Raw genomic sequence first — 20,864 nt, 5'->3', positions numbered from 1 at the left:
CTGAAGATGGTGCTGTTGATGGCGGTCAGGGAAGGTCGAGCGTCTCTTCCGGTCGGCCGCAGCACCCGTTTTTGCAGTCACTGCGTCGGCCATTTTGGCAATCGGTGAGGCAGCCTTTAAAGACAGCCAACCGAGGCTTTTCCCGGAAGCATGCACGGCGGCCGGCATCGACGGGCCTCACCCCACCGCTGCAGGTAGGGACTCCACCCAGCGTCGGCGGGGTCAGCGGAGACCAGCTGCGCTGCCGCGTCCTCGGCGGAGACTGGAAGCTGCCGAAGGATCCGTCGCGGGACCGCCGACTCACGACTGGCTGAGGTTCCACCCCGATGCTGCGCCGACCACAACCCGATCGGGTGTGCTGCCAGCGCAAGGGATCTTCGGGGTCCACTCGGTGAGAACATCTTTGGGCAGCCGCCCCAGGTAAGCCCGCTGTATCGGGAGGCGAGACCTTGAGCAGCGGCCGGCAGGGTAATGGGTAGGCCCCCTCTCTACCCGCTCCCGGGGCCGTCGGGCAGACGTCGGTGATGCTGGGGGTGGGGAGCTGGTACACTCGCAGCTCCTGCAGCAGCTGGTGGGGGAGCGGCTGGAGAGATTGGCGGCCGTCACACAAGGCCAGGACCGCCCCCATTGACCCGGGCGGCCTGGGGCACACCTCACGGTAGGGCCGGGTTGGCGGTAGCAGGGTTGGGCTGTCGGCTGCAGACATCAGGTCTCCCGAGGCTGCGTGTATCGGGAGAAATCCCAAATCCCAATTTGGATCATCGGGGTCACCAATGTAGCGGCACCAAACGTGGTGAACAAACACGTCTGAGGAAGGGTTTCGGCCCGAAACGTCACCTATTTCCTTCGCTCCATAGATGCTGCTGCACCCGCTGAGTTTCTCCAGCATTTTTGTGTACCTTGTGGTGAATAAACAGTTGCTTTATTCAGTGAGATAATAGGTTCGAAGTACAGTTTGGTCCTCTAACATTTCAATTTCAATTTCAATTCAATTTCAATTTCAATTTCAATCAATTCAACTTTATTGTCATTGCACAGATACAAGTATGGGTACAACGAAATGCAGTTTAGCGTCTGTTCGTAGTAATAGTGCAATATAGAAATAGAAAATACAGAATAAGCAAACAATGTGGACGGAGAGACTGGAGAAATCTATCGGTGGGACTCCGGGTTCAGCAATGTGATAGTGTTGTTGAAGAAGCTGTTCCTCATCCTACTTGTACGAGACCTGAGGCTCCTGTACCGCCTCCCTAATGGGAGGAGGGCAAACAGTCCATGGTTAGGGTGGGAGGGGTCCTTGATGATCTTCCCGGCCCGTCTCAGACACCGTTTTCGGTGTGGAGGGCATCCATGGCAGGGAGCGGGGCACCGATGATGTACTGAGTGGTTTTCACCACCCGTTGTAGTGCCTTCCTGTCAGCTACGGTGCAACTGCTGTACCATACCGTGAAGCAGGTGGTCAGGAAGCTTTCGATGGTACAGCGGTAAAAGTTGGTCAGGATCTGGGGGGACAGGTGAGCTTTCTTGAGCCTCCTCAGGAAGTAAAGGCGCTGCTGCGCCTTTTTGATCAGTTTGGAGGAATTGAGGGACCAGGTCAGATCCTGGTCTGACAACATTATTGCAGTGCAAAACATAATGTAATTGTTGCTGCAGCTGAGCAAGGGTGTTGTCTCGAGCTCAGCTACCTGTTGACTCGGGTGATCTCAAGGTGAGATATGCTTATGTAGCAGGACACTTCCCTTAACCCCATGACGTCACGTGACAGCCCTCGTAACCACTGGCGAGGGTTCGACCGCAAGTGGTTTGACTATCAGCTGACGCCACATTGGCAACATTATTGCAGTGCAAAATATTTCGATTTGCCTCTGGTTAAGATTTCTGTCAAGGCAGCGCAGTGGTAGAGCTGCTGTCTCACAGCACAAGAGACCCGCGTACAATCCTGACTATGAGTGCTGGCTGTGCAGAGTTTGCATGTTCACCTGTGACTGCATAGGTTTTCTCTGGGTGCTCCAGTTACCTCCCACATTCCAAAGATGTATAGGTTTGTGGGTTAATTGGCTTTAGTAAATTGCCCCTAGTGTGCAGGACATAGACTAGTGCACGGGTGATCGATGGTCGGTGTGGGCTCGGTGGGCTGAAATGCCTGTTTCCATGCTGTATCTCTCTAAGCTAAGATGCATCATATTTGGTTGTTTTGCTGTGTAACTGCTGTAGCATTGCATCCACAAATGCTCCTGTCTACTTCTTTCCTTCCCCTGCTGTTAGTGTATTATAGAAGTGTATGCTAAGGTGGAAGAATAATGGAGGACCTGGTGTGGAGGAACTGCCAGGAGGGGGAGAGGAGAGGACAGGAGAGGAGAGTAGAGGACATGAGAGAGAACAAAGGAGGAGCCAGCGGGGGTACTTTGTAACTTTGTCAACCCCTGTGGCGACTATTTGCATACCTTGGGTATGCAAGCAAAGAATTTCACTATGCCTTGCCACGTGACAATAAAGTATTCCATTCCATTCCATTCATTGGCTAGATTATTCCAGCTGATCTGATTGGGACACAGCATAGTGGAAAAAGCCCCAACAAATGTCAGTTGTGATGAGAATGAAAGCATTTTGTCAAGTGTAGGTTTCAATAACTTTTAAAATTGCCAAAAAACTTGCCAAGAAACACCAGAAATCTAAGTTACACTAATGATTGGTGGCACCACACATTGTAACTGTATCAGTTATTTGTATAAAGTTCTGAAAATATATTTAAGTAATCTTTTGAATGCTTCATGACGCGAGGCAGGGAATTTCAGAAGACGTATATTAGAAATGACGCAAATAATAAAGGACATTGGCTTGAAGCCATTTTTCAGCACAACACTCGCGTAAATGAATTACATATGAGTACAGGTGATCTAGTACTGCAGCAGCAAAGCTAGTGGCAAATTCCAAGCCAAAATTGTTGCCACTCTCACGTTGTTTAGTTAAAACTATATTTTTGCAGAAAGAATATACTGTCTGGTTGAATCTTACGGTTCCTGCTACTTGTTTTAGTAATCAACATTTTAATCTTTCTCCTTCATCGACCAAAAGGTTATGTTGGAGGTCATGTGGGAGGTCATGTTGCAGTTGTATAAGACGTCGGTGAGGCCGCATTATAGATTATTGTGTTCAGTTCTGGGCACCATGTTATAGGAAAGATGTCAAGCTGGAAAGGGTACAGAGAAGATTTACGAGGATGTTGTCAGGACTAGAGGATCTGAGCTATAGAGAGAGGTTAAGTAGGCTGGGATTCTATTCCTTGCGGCGAAGGAGGATGAGGGATGATCTTATTGAGGTGTATAAAATCATGAGAGGAATAGATCGGGTAAATCATGAGAGGAACAGAGTCTCATGCCCCAGAAGGTGAATTGAGGACCAGAGGACATAGGTATAAGATGAAGGAAAAAAGATTTAAAAGGAATCTGAGATGTAACTTTTTCACACAAAGGGTGGTGGGTGTATAGAACAAGCTGCCAGAGGAGGTAGTTACGGCAGGGACTATCCCAACATATAAGAAACAGTTAGACGGGTACATGGATAGGACAGGTTTGGATGGATAGGGACCAAACGCAGGCAGGTGGGACCAGTGTAGCTGGGACATGTTTGCTGATGTGGGCACGTTGGGCCGAAAGGCCTGTTTCCACACTCTTATGACTCTAAAATGATCAGTTATAATCAAAGCTGTTTTAAAGATTAGATTTGAATTCTGATCATATTCTCATTTGGTTTTAATACTTACATTTTAATTTGCACAACAATTTATTTTTAAATGTAGTCATAGAGTTGAAAAGCAGAGAAACAGACCCTTTTTGTGCCACCTGCAAATTTATTAATCATGTCACTAACATGCTCATATATTAATATATGATAAACAGGAGATCCATCATTGATCCATGCAGTGCATGACTGGTCACCGGCCTCCAATTTGAAAAGAAACCCAACACTGCCATCCTCTAACCACCAAATCAATTTTGTATCCAATTACCTATTGCACCCTAGATCCTATATGCTACAACCTTCCAAATCAGTCAAAGACCTTGCAAAGGTCCATATGGACAATGTCTACTGCCCTGCTCTCTTCAATCCACTTGGTCACTTCTTCAAAAAACTCAGTCAAGTTTGAGAGACATGATTCCCTACAAAAAAACTCTGCTGACTTCCCTAATCTGTCCTTGCCTTTGCAAATTCAAACAAATCTTGCCTCAGAATGCCTTCCATCTACCTATCATTGGCATTAGACCTACTGTCTGAAGAAGGGTCCCGACCAAAAATGTAATCTATCCATGTCTTCGAGAGATGCTCCGTGACCCGCTAAGTTACTTCAACACTTTTTTTTTTGTAAATCATCATTTGCAGTTCATTGTATCTCGGTAAGCTCTACTGGCCTGTAGTTTCCTGGCTTATCCAGAAAACTCCTTCAAAGCCTTTGCATCTTGTTACTTTGAACCAAAATTGCTTTCTTCCTTTCACTATTTATTTATACTTTGATTTTGAATCATTTCTAATAATTCTTTCTTGCTTCATTCATGCCACTCTCTTATTCATACTATGAGCTCAATTATTACAATCAGCAGTGAATCAATGACACTTAGCACTGACCTCAGAGAAGCTGCCCACAAGATCTACTGTATGGATTTCAACTTTCCCCAAAGTCATTATCTTGCAGGCATAAACCAAAGAGATCTCTGACAAACAAGCATAGCGTCCAAGTTGATGCGAAGCATGACGCTAAAGCAACAACTTGTAACAGGGAATGAAATAAGATACTCACATGAGATTAAGGTAGAAGCTGAAATATCTTGATATTTTTAAAAGTAGTCCTTTATTTATTTTAAAGTACACAATTTTGAAATAATAATTGAATGATAATTCACAAATATAAAATTTGTTTTTTTTTTAGGACAGTGAGATTGTTAACAGTAATTTTGGTTTGATATACCATAAAACATTAAGTTGTAAAGTACCTCATGCAACACATTTTAATATTTTCAGAGACACTGCTCGACCTGGGGGGTTCCTCTAGTAATTTGCGATTTGCTTCGTATTTTAACGCTATTTAATTGTGAGAATACATTAATACCTCTAAGTTCCTGACAGTTTATAGTTTTCTGCAGACTATGTTGGGGAAGTTCCCAACAGGGCAACCTGGGGAGAAACAAGGGATCACTGTCAACACGACTTCTGAGTTTCAGTGTGCATACCATAGAAGTTGATTTACTCTGTTATAATGGTGCGTGCTGGTAACCTCATCATTATTTATCATCACAGATTCCAGTCCAGTGAGTTAGAAGAAACAGTCAAACTGAAAATTGTATAATTTCATCAAATGTTTCCTTTGATAATAAAATTGTTTGGCGAGTCGAGACAGTGAGTGAATTTAAAGGGTTTTATTTTGCAACAGTAAAACAGTGAATAAACTCTGGTTGGTAAGACAGCCAACAAAGCGATGTTACTTCCACAAGTGTGGCGCCAGAATGAAACAACTCGGTAAAAACACGCGAATAGAGCTCCCTGCGCCCACGTGACTGGAGCAGCCAATCAAAGGGTTTGACTACCCAAAGACACCACCAGGTGCCGCCACCGGCCCCCCACCCCCCCCCCCCCCCAGAACCCGAGCTCGGCGGAGGAAGCGGCTAAGTCCTCCTTGGGGGCGGTGCGGAAACCGAGCAGCACCCACGTCAATTGGTCCACGCAGTCCGGATGCGTGAACCGAGCCTTCAATGCCGACTTGAGGTGGCGGTGAAAGCGCTCAACGAGCCCGTTGGCCTGTGGGTGGTAGGTGGTGGTGTGATGTAACCGCGCCCCATATAGCTGAGCGAGGGAAGACCATAAAGAAGAAGTGAATTGGGCCCCCCGGTCGGTGGTGATATCCGACGGGACCCCGAACCGGGCAATCCAGTTGGCCGCCAGGACCCGGGCGCAAGACGCGGCAGAGGTATCTGAGAGCGGGATTGCCTCCGGCCACCTCGTGAATCGATCCACGACAGTGAGTAAATGGGTGCACCGCGGGATGTCGGCAACGGGCCCACCAGGTCAACGTTTAATGCAGGAAACGGACCGCAGGGGCGTCAAAATCCTGCAACGGGGGCTGCACGTGTCGCTGGACCTTGGAGGTCTGACAGGGAAGGCAGGCACGGGTCCAGGCCGCCACCTGCTTGCGGAGACCGTGCCAAATAAACTTTTCCGCCACCAGCGCAGAGGTCGCCCGTATGGACGGGTGGGCCAGACTGTGGATGGAGTCAAAAATCCGGCGACGCTAACGTATGGGGACGATGGGGCGAGGTCGACCGGTGGAGACATCGTAGAGGACCATCGTGCCCAAAGATCCACACGGGATATCAGCCAACTGGAGGCCAGAAACAGCTGTGCGGTAGTCCGCCATCCCAGCGTCCGCATGCTGTGCCGCAGCCAGCTCTTCGTAGTCCACGCCGTGGTCTACAGCCGAAATGGAGGGGATGGCGGGGTGGAACAGAGCGTCAGCGACGGTGTTGAGCTTTCCCGCGACGTGCTGTGGTGAATTTGGAGATATAAGCGAGGTTTCGCTGCTGGCGAGCGGACCACGGGTCGGAGACCTTACCCAAGGCAAAGGTGAGGGGTTTGTGGTCATTGAAGGCAGTGAAAATGCGACCTTCGAGAAAGTAGTGGAAGTGCCTGATGGCCAGGTACAACGCCAGGAGCTCCCTGTCGAAGGCGCTGTAGTTGTGCCTGGGAGCTCATAGCTGACGGCTGAAAAAGGCCAGGACGCCGTCTACAGTGAGGGCCATTGAGGCTGAGGCCCACGGGTGGACCAACATGGTTGCGTTGGCCAGGGCCGCCTTGGCACCCTCGAACGCCACGACCGCCTCAGAGGACGACTCGACCAACTGTATCTAGGAGGCGCCGTCCAGTTGGCTATGGGTGCCCTGCCTGCAGCTGTCCGTCCTTTCACTCCTTTTTTTTATTTTTAGTATGTTAAAAAGTGTTTTGTTTGGAACAAATTATTTTTATGTGTGGGGGTGGGTTGGGACGGGGGGAACTGTATTTCTCAGTCCCTACCTAGTCGGAGACGCGGCTTTCCTCCGAGCAGCATCTCGACCCATCCTCGTGGCCTACCATCGGGTCTGAAGCGGCGTTTCATGAGGGGACCGGCCAGAACCACGGATTCGGCAGCACAGCGCTGGAGCGCTATCGCGGAGCGGGTGATGCCGTGCCCGCGTCGCCACGCTGGAGCTCTGGAATGCTGAGTCCGCCGATGAACATCGCGGAGCTGGGGGATCTGTTGAGCGGCCAGCCGCGGGCGGCGGCGCTGACTTTAACATCGGGAGCCTGGGATCTCTCGCCAAGACTGCCAGTGATGGAGCTCCGTCCAGCGGTTTGGTTTCGGAAGCCGAGGTCTCCGGTATGGAAGCGGCCGTTCCAGGCATCCCAAGCCACTGAGAGGGTTCTCCCGACGCCGGAGCACCATCACCCGGCGAGAAGGGCCTGAAACATCGAGCCCTGTAGCGGCGACTGCGGAGGCCTCAATAGGCCCGACTATGGGTGGACAAGGGGATGGGGACTGGACTTTGTGCCTTCCCTCACAGTGGGAACCATTGTGGGGGGATGTTTTTATGTTTTATGTTAAATTTCTTTATAATGTTATATTGTATTCTTATTAATGTGCTGCAATGGCAACTCGAATTTCGCCACACCAATTGGTGTATGTGACAATAAATTAACTTTTGACCTCCTGCGGCTTGCCCGTGAGGCACTGGAAAAGGGAGCGCATGATGTTGGCAGCTGCTGGCAAGAAACAATGGTAAAAATTCACCATGCCGACAAATTCCGGCAACCCATTACCGTACGCGGCCGGTGAAACTGCCGAATGGCCTCCACCTTCGAGGGTAGAGGGGCGGCGTCTGGAGGTGTGATGCTGTGCCCCAGAAAGGCGATGGAACGGAGGTCGAACTGGCACTTGGCGGGGTTGATTATGAGGCCATGGTCGAGGAGGCGTTGGAAGAGAGTCCGCAGGTGTTCGATGTGCTCGTCCTGGGTGGGGCTTGCAACTAGGATGTCATCGAGGTAGATTAAGATGAACGGCAGACCCCTCCCGACCCTGTCCATAAGCCTTTGGAACGCCTGCGCGGCGTTCTTCAATCCAAAGAGCATACGCAGCCATTCGAACAACCCGAACGGGATGATCGTCGCGGTCTTGGGGACGTTGTCCGGATGAACTGGGATCTGGTTATAGCCACGGACAAGGTCGACTTTAGAGAAGAAGGCGCCACCCTCGAGGTGGGCAGAAAAGTCCTGGATGTTGGGCACCGGGTAGCGGTCCGCAGTTGTCATGGCGTTCAGACGCCTATAGTCTCCACATGGTCTCCACCCCCCAGATGCTTTGGAGACCATGTGCAGCGGGGATGCCCACGGGCTGTCCGAGCGCCAGACGATCCCCATGTCCTCCATGGGCTAAAACTCCTCCCGGGCGATGCGCAGCTTGTCCGGTGGAAGACGACACGCCCGGGCGTGTACCGGAGCGCCCAAGGTGGGGATGTGATGGGCGACCCTGTGCTTGGGGGCTGCCGCGCTGAAACTCAGGGAACTCAGTGAGGAGGGAGGCATAGGGCCATCGACCTCGGCGACGGCGCTGAGCTGTGGGCTGTGTGGAGGCGGAAGCCGCGGGGCCGAGGGCCGATGCCGGGATCATGCGCCCACCCCGCACATCGACTAAGAGGGAGAAGGCCCGCAGGGATTCGGTGACGTCGGCCACGATGAAAGTCCACTCATACGGCCGGGAGTCGAAAGAGAGTGAGAGGGACCGCGTGCTGTAAGTGCGAATGGTACTTCTATTAACGGCCATGAGCACAGGGCCCCGCTTACCAGCACGGGTGTCGCGTCCGGTCAGCGGGAGGATGCTAACGATAGCACCGGAGTCAATGAAGAAGCGCCTGCCGGAGTGATGGTCACGGACGTAGAGGCGATTGTTTGGGCCGATCGCCTCTACAGACGATCGACTGAGGCGTTTCCCTGAAACGAGCAGGGTTGACGGCAGCGTCGAGCCTCAGCACATCAGCGGAGGTGGTAGAAGCACCATTTGTGCTTACCCCGGTCCCCGGCGCGTGGCTGTGGCTCTGCGATGGAAGCAGTGGGTGGGGTGTCCCCGCGATCCCTCCGTGGCAACTGGCACGCTGGCACGGAGACCTGGTTGATGGAGTCGCCATCTTGCTGCTTCGCCAGCCAGAGTTCGTCGGCCCTCTCGGCGAGCTGCATGGGGTCAGCGAAATCGGAACCGGCGAGCATGAGGCGGATGTCGTCAGGCATCTGCTCTGAGAACGCCTGTTCGAAGAGCAGACAAGGGCGGTGGCCGTCCATCAGGGCGAGCATTTCGGCCATCAGCGTGGACGGCTTGCGATCGCCCAATCTGTCCATGCGTAAAAGGCGGGCGGCGCGATCTCTGCGGCTGAGCCCGCACGTGCGGAGAAGGAGGACTTTGAGGCCTTCGTAATTTGCGAGCGCCAGCGGGTCTTGTAGAAACGGCAGTGGCCGCGAAGGCTGGTCTTGTAGGAACGGCAGTGGCCGCGAAGCCGTCTCCTGTGTGAGCGCGCCGACGACATGAAAATATTTGGTGTCATCTACCACGATGTTGCGGAGATGAAATTGCGCTTCTACGTTGGAGAACCAAACCTGTGGCTGTTCAGCCCAGAACACGGGTAGCCTGAGGGCAACGGCAATCTGCTGAGCGTCAGTAACGGTGGTGGCTTGCATTCTTGATGTCCAATATACGAGTGGACGCGTCGGGGTCACCAGTTTGGCGAGTCGAGACAGTGAGTGAATTCAGAGGGTTTTATTTTGTAACAGTTAAACAGTGAATAAACTCTGGTCGGTAAGACAGCCAACAAAACGATGTTACTTCCACAAGTGTGGCACTAGAATGAAACAACTGGGTAAAAAGAACGCGAATATTGCTCCCCTCGCCCACGTGACTGGAGCAGCCAATTCGAGGGTTTGACTACCCAAAGACTACCCTACACTTGGTGCCGCTACAGTATGTTAATATGTGCACTAAAATTACTTTTGAATTTCACTGAATTTCTATTCATCTTATTTTATAATTTTAATTGTGTACAAAAATACATTTTATTTTCAGACTTGTATTCTCAGAAATGTATAACTCGTACTTTCAAAGCCACAGGGAATTGTGGTTTTCCTTTTATTACTTTTTTTAAAGCAGGAATTTCATGATGGAGGCCAAGTACCCCATTTTGTCCATGCCAGACAAAGAGGAGCTACTCAGGCTAATTCCATGTCCTAGCTATAGATACATAGCCTTGTAAGATATGGCAGTACTAGTGTTTATCCAGGTACTTTAAATATGATTAGACTTGTTGCTCCAACCCATCCTTTAGAGAGTAATTCCCAGTCCCAACTTTGCCACTCATTTTCTACCAATTATCTTGAATCTTTATTCCTTGTTATTGACTTCCCTGCTGAAAGTCTAGTCATCCAGAACAGACTTGACATGAATGTACGCAACTCAGTTTGAAGAACTAACATGAGTGCTCTTTAGTGACAATGGAAACTAATGCACAGATTTTGTCAATATTCCTGACCAGAAGGAAAAGGTGGCTCAGTATGGGATCAATCTCAGAAGCTTAACAATGTGGCTGCTTACATGGGAATTACTCGGGATCACTCGTTACCAAACCTTGGAGTTTGCACACCATTGGACGACCTGCAACAGGAATTGTGGGGAGATAAACAAAAAGGTATGCACTCTATATTTTTAATGGAATGTAGTGAGGAATGTAATGAATGTCCAAAAGCTGGGAAATTGGGTCACTTGGTCCATGTAGTTCCGACCCTTTACCAAAGCCTCTTCCTGCCCTTCATCTAATCCTATCAATGTTATATTGGGTTCCTTTCCTCCTCATGTTTATCCAACTTCTCTGAAATGTGTATTTGCTATTAACTACAGTGGCAAATTCCAGGTGCAAACCATCCTTTAGATAATGACATTTCTTTAAAATTCCAATTTGATTTATTAATGACCTCTTTATTTATTGCCACGGATATGATTTCCACTACACATGCTACCTTCTACGATCTCATGATTGTAAAGACTGCCATAAGATCATCCTATCCCCACCCTTCCATCACCACCAGCTTTGTTTTTATATAATTGAATCTTTCTGTTCTGTTAAAATAGGTCAGCTGCAATGTTGTTGTCATTTTGTTCCCTATCAATCCTGGAAATCCAATGTGCTCACCTTCTTTTAGAATCAGATAAAATTATTAATTTGACCATCTTTTTTCTTTATTTCTGGATTAACTTGTCATTATTATACTTTTTCAGATTTGAAACTATTTGACTCAGAAATCTGCATTCTTTGTTTTATTTATTTTTAAAATCTGTTTCAGTGTCTCTTTGTATTCTTCAACTAACTATGTTTATCATCCCCCATCATCATTCTTTCAGGTAACATAAGTAGTTTTGCACTAAAGGTAATGTCCTTTGTGAGCCTAGATTGTGCTACAGAATGTTCAATTGTATATTTCAAAGATTTACAGAAAGATTTTAATTAAAAAAATAAGAATATTAATTGGCCTCCTAGCGAAGAACCAATACATATCCAACTGTGGAATATTAAAACATTTGCTCAAAGCCTCCTTGAAGAAATGTAACATCCTCAGTGAATCTTGGGAATCTCTGAAGTATCAATCGAAATGGAGAAGGAACATTCAAGAGGTACTTCGAACCACAAATTCATGCCTAGTTTGGAAATAGAAGCCCTGGGCTGACAGTGGAAAGTGCGCCCCATCTAACAAACTCTGTCTCACATCCCCTGACTTTCAGTCTGAAGAAGGATCTCGACCCAAAACATCTCCCATTCCTCTCCAGAAATGCTGCCTGTCCCACTGAGGTACTCCAGCATTTTGTGCCTATCCAGCATCTGCAGTTCCTTCCTACACAAACTACCTATTGGATATATGGGCCAGTCGCTCCCAGAAGTCAATGAGATGTTACATTTCTTGAAGGAGACCTATAGCACCTCCTGCCCCATTTATGGAAAAGTCTGTAGTTTCCACATCAGCCTGACTAGCCACCATGAAACCCACCAAATTGGAGTACAAGCAAGTCATCTTCAATCATTACTGCCAAGGACTGGATTTGTTCTGCTACAGTTAACCTTTGTTAAAACACAACAGTTATGTCCTGTGCCAATGGTAGTAAAATCAGTCCAGTTGTGTGGGTGTCTATCAACTATAGCAACTGAAAAGTTACGAATAGAAAATATCATAACGTTAACGTAGTTAGATGTGTGTGCTACAAACATGATATTTCAAAATAATAATGGCTTGATTTAAATACCCTTAGTATGCGAGTGCTGTTTCCTCTTTAGGTTAGTTTAGTTTATTGTCACAGTTAAGGTACAGTTAAAAGCTTTTGTTGCGTGCTAACCAGTCACAATGCATGATTACAATCGATCCATTTACAGTATAGATACATGATAATGGAATAATATTTAGTGCAAGGTAAAGCCAGCAACGTCTGATCAATGTTGTCCAAGGGTCATCAAAGAGATAGATAGTAGTTCAGCACTGCTCTCTGGTTGGGGTAGGATGATTCAGTTGCCTGATAACAGCTGGGAAGAAACTATCCCTGAATCTGGTGGTGTGCATTTTCACACTTCTATACCTTTTGAATTGAATTGAATACATTTTATTAGCCAGATATGTATACATACAAGGAATTTGCCTTGGTGCTTTGCTCGCAAGTAACAACACGATATACAGTAGACAATTATAAATAAAACATTATAATTGAAACGTGAAGAATGAAATAAAATACCAGAGCACAAGGAGGCTACAGACGTTTGGCAGTTGAGTAGAGTTACTGCTTGTGGAAAAAGGCTGTTTTTATGTCTGGCTGTGGCGGCTTTGACAGTCCGGAGTCACCTTCCAGAGGGAAGTGCTTCAAAGAGCTTGTGGCCAGGGTGAGAGGGGTCAGAGATGATCTTACCCACTCTCTTCCTGGCCCTTGCAGTGTACAGTTCGTCGATGGGGGGAAGGTTGCAGCTAATAACCTTCACGGCTGATTGATTGATGCGCTGCAGCCTCCGGATGACATGCTTGGTGGCTAAGCCAAACCAGACCATGATGGAGAAGGTGAGGACAGACTCTATGATGGCAGTATAAAACTGGACCATCATGTCCCATTTAAGGTCCCTGGAGATGATGGTTCCGAATAACTTAAATTTCTCCACAGATGTGACTGTGGTTTTGTTGATGGTGAGTGGGGGGAGGGGAGGGGGAGCTCTCCTAAAGTCTACAATAAATTCCACCGTCTTAAGAGCATTGAGCTCCAGGTTGTTGCGATGGCCAGGGCCGCCTTGGCACCCTCGAACGCCACGACCGCCTCAGAGGACGACTCGACCAACTGTATCTAGGAGGCGCCGTCCAGTTGGCTATGGGTGCCCTGCCTGCAGCTGTCCGTCCTTTCACTCCTTTTTTTTATTTTTAGTATGTTAAAAAGTGTTTTGTTTGGAACAAATTATTTTTATGTGTGGGGGTGGGTTGGGAAGGGGGGAACTGTATTTCTCAGTCCCTACCTAGTCGGAGACGCGGCTTTCCTCCGAGCAGCATCTCGACCCATCCTCGTGGCCTACCATCGGGTCTGAAGCGGCGTTTCATGAGGGGACCGGCCAGAACCACGGATTCGGCAGCACAGCGCTGGAGCGCTATCGCGGAGCGGGTGATGCCGTGCCCGCGTCGCCACGCTGGAGCTCTGGAATGCTGAGTCCGCCGATGAACATCGCGGAGCTGGGGGATCTGTTGAGCGGCCAGCCGCGGGCGGCGGCGCTGACTTTAACATCGGGAGCCTGGGATCTCTCGCCAAGACTGCCAGTGATGGAGCTCCGTCCAGCGGTTTGGTTTCGGAAGCCGAGGTCTCCGGTATGGAAGCGGCCGTTCCAGGCATCCCAAGCCACTGAGAGGGTTCTCCCGACGCCGGAGCACCATCACCCGGCGAGAAGGGCCTGAAACATCGAGCCCTGTAGCGGCGACTGCGGAGGCCTCAATAGGCCCGACTATGGGTGGACAAGGGGATGGGGACTGGACTTTGTGCCTTCCCTCACAGTGGGAACCATTGTGGGGGGATGTTTTTATGTTTTATGTTAAATTTCTTTATAATGTTATATTGTATTCTTATTAATGTGCTGCAATGGCAACTCGAATTTCGCCACACCAATTGGTGTATGTGACAATAAATTAACTTTTGACCTCCTGCGGCTTGCCCGTGAGGCACTGGAAAAGGGAGCGCATGATGTTGGCAGCTGCTGGCAAGAAACAATGGTAAAAATTCACCATGCCGACAAATTCCGGCAACCCATTACCGTACGCGGCCGGTGAAACTGCCGAATGGCCTCCACCTTCGAGGGTAGAGGGGCGGCGTCTGGAGGTGTGATGCTGTGCCCCAGAAAGGCGATGGAACGGAGGTCGAACTGGCACTTGGCGGGGTTGATTATGAGGCCATGGTCGAGGAGGCGTTGGAAGAGAGTCCGCAGGTGTTCGATGTGCTCGTCCTGGGTGGGGCTTGCAACTAGGATGTCATCGAGGTAGATTAAGATGAACGGCAGACCCCTCCCGACCCTGTCCATAAGCCTTTGGAACGCCTGCGCGGCGTTCTTCAATCCAAAGAGCATACGCAGCCATTCGAACAACCCGAACGGGATGATCGTCGCGGTCTTGGGGACGTTGTCCGGATGAACTGGGATCTGGTTATAGCCACGGACAAGGTCGACTTTAGAGAAGAAGGCGCCACCCTCGAGGTGGGCAGAAAAGTCCTGGATGTTGGGCACCGGGTAGCGGTCCGCAGTTGTCATGGCGTTCAGACGCCTATAGTCTCCACATGGTCTCCACCCCCCAGATGCTTTGGAGACCATGTGCAGCGGGGATGCCCACGGGCTGTCCGAGCGCCAGACGATCCCCATGTCCTCCATGGGCTAAAACTCCTCCCGGGCGATGCGCAGCTTGTCCGGTGGAAGACGACACGCCCGGGCGTGTACCGGAGCGCCCAAGGTGGGGATGTGATGGGCGACCCTGTGCTTGGGGGCTGCCGCGCTGAAACTCAGGGAACTCAGTGAGGAGGGAGGCATAGGGCCATCGACCTCGGCGACGGCGCTGAGCTGTGGGCTGTGTGGAGGCGGAAGCCGCGGGGCCGAGGGCCGATGCCGGGATCATGCGCCCACCCCGCACATCGACTAAGAGGGAGAAGGCCCGCAGGGATTCGGTGACGTCGGCCACGATGAAAGTCCACTCATACGGCCGGGAGTCGAAAGAGAGTGAGAGGGACCGCGTGCTGTAAGTGCGAATGGTACTTCTATTAACGGCCATGAGCACAGGGCCCCGCTTACCAGCACGGGTGTCGCGTCCGGTCAGCGGGAGGATGCTAACGATAGCACCGGAGTCAATGAAGAAGCGCCTGCCGGAGTGATGGTCACGGACGTAGAGGCGATTGTTTGGGCCGATCGCCTCTACAGACGATCGACTGAGGCGTTTCCCTGAAACGAGCAGGGTTGACGGCAGCGTCGAGCCTCAGCACATCAGCGGAGGTGGTAGAAGCACCATTTGTGCTTACCCCGGTCCCCGGCGCGTGGCTGTGGCTCTGCGATGGAAGCAGTGGGTGGGGTGTCCCCGCGATCCCTCCGTGGCAACTGGCACGCTGGCACGGAGACCTGGTTGATGGAGTCGCCATCTTGCTGCTTCGCCAGCCAGAGTTCGTCGGCCCTCTCGGCGAGCTGCATGGGGTCAGCGAAATCGGAACCGGCGAGCATGAGGCGGATGTCGTCAGGCATCTGCTCTGAGAACGCCTGTTCGAAGAGCAGACAAGGGCGGTGGCCGTCCATCAGGGCGAGCATTTCGGCCATCAGCGTGGACGGCTTGCGATCGCCCAATCTGTCCATGCGTAAAAGGCGGGCGGCGCGATCTCTGCGGCTGAGCCCGCACGTGCGGAGAAGGAGGACTTTGAGGCCTTCGTAATTTGCGAGCGCCAGCGGGTCTTGTAGAAACGGCAGTGGCCGCGAAGGCTGGTCTTGTAGGAACGGCAGTGGCCGCGAAGCCGTCTCCTGTGTGAGCGCGCCGACGACATGAAAATATTTGGTGTCATCTACCACGATGTTGCGGAGATGAAATTGCGCTTCTACGTTGGAGAACCAAACCTGTGGCTGTTCAGCCCAGAACACGGGTAGCCTGAGGGCAACGGCAATCTGCTGAGCGTCAGTAACGGTGGTGGCTTGCATTCTTGATGTCCAATATACGAGTGGACGCGTCGGGGTCACCAGTTTGGCGAGTCGAGACAGTGAGTGAATTCAGAGGGTTTTATTTTGTAACAGTTAAACAGTGAATAAACTCTGGTCGGTAAGACAGCCAACAAAACGATGTTACTTCCACAAGTGTGGCACTAGAATGAAACAACTGGGTAAAAAGAACGCGAATATTGCTCCCCTCGCCCACGTGACTGGAGCAGCCAATTCGAGGGTTTGACTACCCAAAGACTACCCTACACTTGGTGCCGCTACAGTATGTTAATATGTGCACTAAAATTACTTTTGAATTTCACTGAATTTCTATTCATCTTATTTTATAATTTTAATTGTGTACAAAAATACATTTTATTTTCAGACTTGTATTCTCAGAAATGTATAACTCGTACTTTCAAAGCCACAGGGAATTGTGGTTTTCCTTTTATTACTTTTTTTAAAGCAGGAATTTCATGATGGAGGCCAAGTACCCCATTTTGTCCATGCCAGACAAAGAGGAGCTACTCAGGCTAATTCCATGTCCTAGCTATAGATACATAGCCTTGTAAGATATGGCAGTACTAGTGTTTATCCAGGTACTTTAAATATGATTAGACTTGTTGCTCCAACCCATCCTTTAGAGAGTAATTCCCAGTCCCAACTTTGCCACTCATTTTCTACCAATTATCTTGAATCTTTATTCCTTGTTATTGACTTCCCTGCTGAAAGTCTAGTCATCCAGAACAGACTTGACATGAATGTACGCAACTCAGTTTGAAGAACTAACATGAGTGCTCTTTAGTGACAATGGAAACTAATGCACAGATTTTGTCAATATTCCTGACCAGAAGGAAAAGGTGGCTCAGTATGGGATCAATCTCAGAAGCTTAACAATGTGGCTGCTTACATGGGAATTACTCGGGATCACTCGTTACCAAACCTTGGAGTTTGCACACCATTGGACGACCTGCAACAGGAATTGTGGGGAGATAAACAAAAAGGTATGCACTCTATATTTTTAATGGAATGTAGTGAGGAATGTAATGAATGTCCAAAAGCTGGGAAATTGGGTCACTTGGTCCATGTAGTTCCGACCCTTTACCAAAGCCTCTTCCTGCCCTTCATCTAATCCTATCAATGTTATATTGGGTTCCTTTCCTCCTCATGTTTATCCAACTTCTCTGAAATGTGTATTTGCTATTAACTACAGTGGCAAATTCCAGGTGCAAACCATCCTTTAGATAATGACATTTCTTTAAAATTCCAATTTGATTTATTAATGACCTCTTTATTTATTGCCACGGATATGATTTCCACTACACATGCTACCTTCTACGATCTCATGATTGTAAAGACTGCCATAAGATCATCCTATCCCCACCCTTCCATCACCACCAGCTTTGTTTTTATATAATTGAATCTTTCTGTTCTGTTAAAATAGGTCAGCTGCAATGTTGTTGTCATTTTGTTCCCTATCAATCCTGGAAATCCAATGTGCTCACCTTCTTTTAGAATCAGATAAAATTATTAATTTGACCATCTTTTTTCTTTATTTCTGGATTAACTTGTCATTATTATACTTTTTCAGATTTGAAACTATTTGACTCAGAAATCTGCATTCTTTGTTTTATTTATTTTTAAAATCTGTTTCAGTGTCTCTTTGTATTCTTCAACTAACTATGTTTATCATCCCCCATCATCATTCTTTCAGGTAACATAAGTAGTTTTGCACTAAAGGTAATGTCCTTTGTGAGCCTAGATTGTGCTACAGAATGTTCAATTGTATATTTCAAAGATTTACAGAAAGATTTTAATTAAAAAAATAAGAATATTAATTGGCCTCCTAGCGAAGAACCAATACATATCCAACTGTGGAATATTAAAACATTTGCTCAAAGCCTCCTTGAAGAAATGTAACATCCTCAGTGAATCTTGGGAATCTCTGAAGTATCAATCGAAATGGAGAAGGAACATTCAAGAGGTACTTCGAACCACAAATTCATGCCTAGTTTGGAAATAGAAGCCCTGGGCTGACAGTGGAAAGTGCGCCCCATCTAACAAACTCTGTCTCACATCCCCTGACTTTCAGTCTGAAGAAGGATCTCGACCCAAAACATCTCCCATTCCTCTCCAGAAATGCTGCCTGTCCCACTGAGGTACTCCAGCATTTTGTGCCTATCCAGCATCTGCAGTTCCTTCCTACACAAACTACCTATTGGATATATGGGCCAGTCGCTCCCAGAAGTCAATGAGATGTTACATTTCTTGAAGGAGACCTATAGCACCTCCTGCCCCATTTATGGAAAAGTCTGTAGTTTCCACATCAGCCTGACTAGCCACCATGAAACCCACCAAATTGGAGTACAAGCAAGTCATCTTCAATCATTACTGCCAAGGACTGGATTTGTTCTGCTACAGTTAACCTTTGTTAAAACACAACAGTTATGTCCTGTGCCAATGGTAGTAAAATCAGTCCAGTTGTGTGGGTGTCTATCAACTATAGCAACTGAAAAGTTACGAATAGAAAATATCATAACGTTAACGTAGTTAGATGTGTGTGCTACAAACATGATATTTCAAAATAATAATGGCTTGATTTAAATACCCTTAGTATGCGAGTGCTGTTTCCTCTTTAGGTTAGTTTAGTTTATTGTCACAGTTAAGGTACAGTTAAAAGCTTTTGTTGCGTGCTAACCAGTCACAATGCATGATTACAATCGATCCATTTACAGTATAGATACATGATAATGGAATAATATTTAGTGCAAGGTAAAGCCAGCAACGTCTGATCAATGTTGTCCAAGGGTCATCAAAGAGATAGATAGTAGTTCAGCACTGCTCTCTGGTTGGGGTAGGATGATTCAGTTGCCTGATAACAGCTGGGAAGAAACTATCCCTGAATCTGGTGGTGTGCATTTTCACACTTCTATACCTTTTGAATTGAATTGAATACATTTTATTAGCCAGATATGTATACATACAAGGAATTTGCCTTGGTGCTTTGCTCGCAAGTAACAACACGATATACAGTAGACAATTATAAATAAAACATTATAATTGAAACGTGAAGAATGAAATAAAATACCAGAGCACAAGGAGGCTACAGACGTTTGGCAGTTGAGTAGAGTTACTGCTTGTGGAAAAAGGCTGTTTTTATGTCTGGCTGTGGCGGCTTTGACAGTCCGGAGTCACCTTCCAGAGGGAAGTGCTTCAAAGAGCTTGTGGCCAGGGTGAGAGGGGTCAGAGATGATCTTACCCACTCTCTTCCTGGCCCTTGCAGTGTACAGTTCGTCGATGGGGGGAAGGTTGCAGCTAATAACCTTCACGGCTGATTGATTGATGCGCTGCAGCCTCCGGATGACATGCTTGGTGGCTAAGCCAAACCAGACCATGATGGAGAAGGTGAGGACAGACTCTATGATGGCAGTATAAAACTGGACCATCATGTCCCATTTAAGGTCCCTGGAGATGATGGTTCCGAATAACTTAAATTTCTCCACAGATGTGACTGTGGTTTTGTTGATGGTGAGTGGGGGGAGGGGAGGGGGAGCTCTCCTAAAGTCTACAATAAATTCCACCGTCTTAAGAGCATTGAGCTCCAGGTTGTTGCGATGGCACCAGGACGCCAGCTGTGTCACTTCCTGTCTGTAGGCAGATTCCTCCCCATCCTGGATCAGTCCAATCAGGGTTGTGTCGTCCGCATGTGACGTTGCCTGATGGGAGAGGGGAGAAGAGCGAGTGGCCATGGTGCGACTCGTCCTTGATTATGCTGCTGGCCTTGCCAAGGCAAAGTGAGGCATAAATGGAATCAAAAGAAGGGAAGTTGGTTTGTGTGATGGCCTAATTCGCTGCAATCTCTTGCGGTCCTGGATGGCGCTGTTCCCAAAACAAGGTGTGATGGTTCCTGATAAAATGCTTTCTATGGTTCACCTGTAGAAGTTGGTGAGAGTTTTAGTGGTCATGCCAAACGTCCTCCATCCCAACAACCATTGGGTTGAATAGGAAAAAAAGCACTTACAAAATGGTTGATACAACAATATTTTCACATGTCACAATCTTAGAAGATTCAGATGTAACGTTAGGAATCATAGTTTGAATGTTGACGCTATGTAAGAACAAATGAACTTGTATCCAGAACTGGCACCAGATAAGTGGATGCATCAGTCAGCTTTCATATGAGCCATTTTTGTCCTGGTTGTTTTTGGTGCTGCTTGTGAACTAAGGATGCCATAAATGTGCACATCGTGAGGAGAACTTCTCTGAGTAGAAGTGCTTAGAAGAGTGGAAGATGATGTGGTAAAGCAATGCCTTTCAGCAATATTAAAACATACCAATAGTAAGCTAGTCATTTTTTTGTTATGAGTCCACACATAATAGAACAAAAGGGTTCTTTATTCTACAAATGAATAAATGGTTCTTTAGGAGCCATTGATTAGGCTGCTTAAGATATATGACAGCCACACAAGATGAGAGTGGAAAAAAACCAATCCCATTTGCTCCTAGATTTGACATTTAGAATTTCACAACCAACATAAGAGGTCGGTTTGCATATGTAAGAAACCTGAGTGTTGTTTCAAGAAATGC

The 20,864-nt window shown here is 48.1% G+C and overlaps 1 protein-coding gene and 1 long non-coding RNA gene across 3 annotated transcripts in view; both read left to right on the top strand.

Annotated features, from left to right (window-relative positions):
• Positions 1-20,864, top strand: part of mettl25 (methyltransferase like 25) — a 112,095-nt gene that overhangs the window by 8,207 nt on the left and 83,024 nt on the right. Inside the window, exon 1 of one of the 2 annotated variants that reach the window (XR_004414884.1) lies at positions 17,110-17,281. The exons of the other annotated variant lie outside the window; for it this stretch is intronic. The gene's annotated coding sequence lies outside the window, so the exon portion shown is untranslated. Of the gene's footprint in view, positions 1-17,109; positions 17,282-20,864 lie in introns of those variants that run through there. 2 annotated transcript variants of the gene reach the window in all.
• On the top strand, positions 201-13,149 carry LOC116984112. The gene is made up of 3 exons (XR_004414885.1): positions 201-468; positions 10,596-10,748; positions 13,028-13,149. It is a non-coding gene; the product is annotated as an uncharacterized LOC116984112 (long non-coding RNA).

The sequence above is a fragment of the Amblyraja radiata genome, chromosome 19 (genome assembly GCF_010909765.2).
Source record: "Amblyraja radiata isolate CabotCenter1 chromosome 19, sAmbRad1.1.pri, whole genome shotgun sequence".
Lineage (NCBI taxonomy): Eukaryota > Metazoa > Chordata > Chondrichthyes > Rajiformes > Rajidae > Amblyraja > Amblyraja radiata.
Note: the sequence above shows the minus strand (reverse complement) of the source record. Positions and strands in the feature narration are given on the sequence as shown.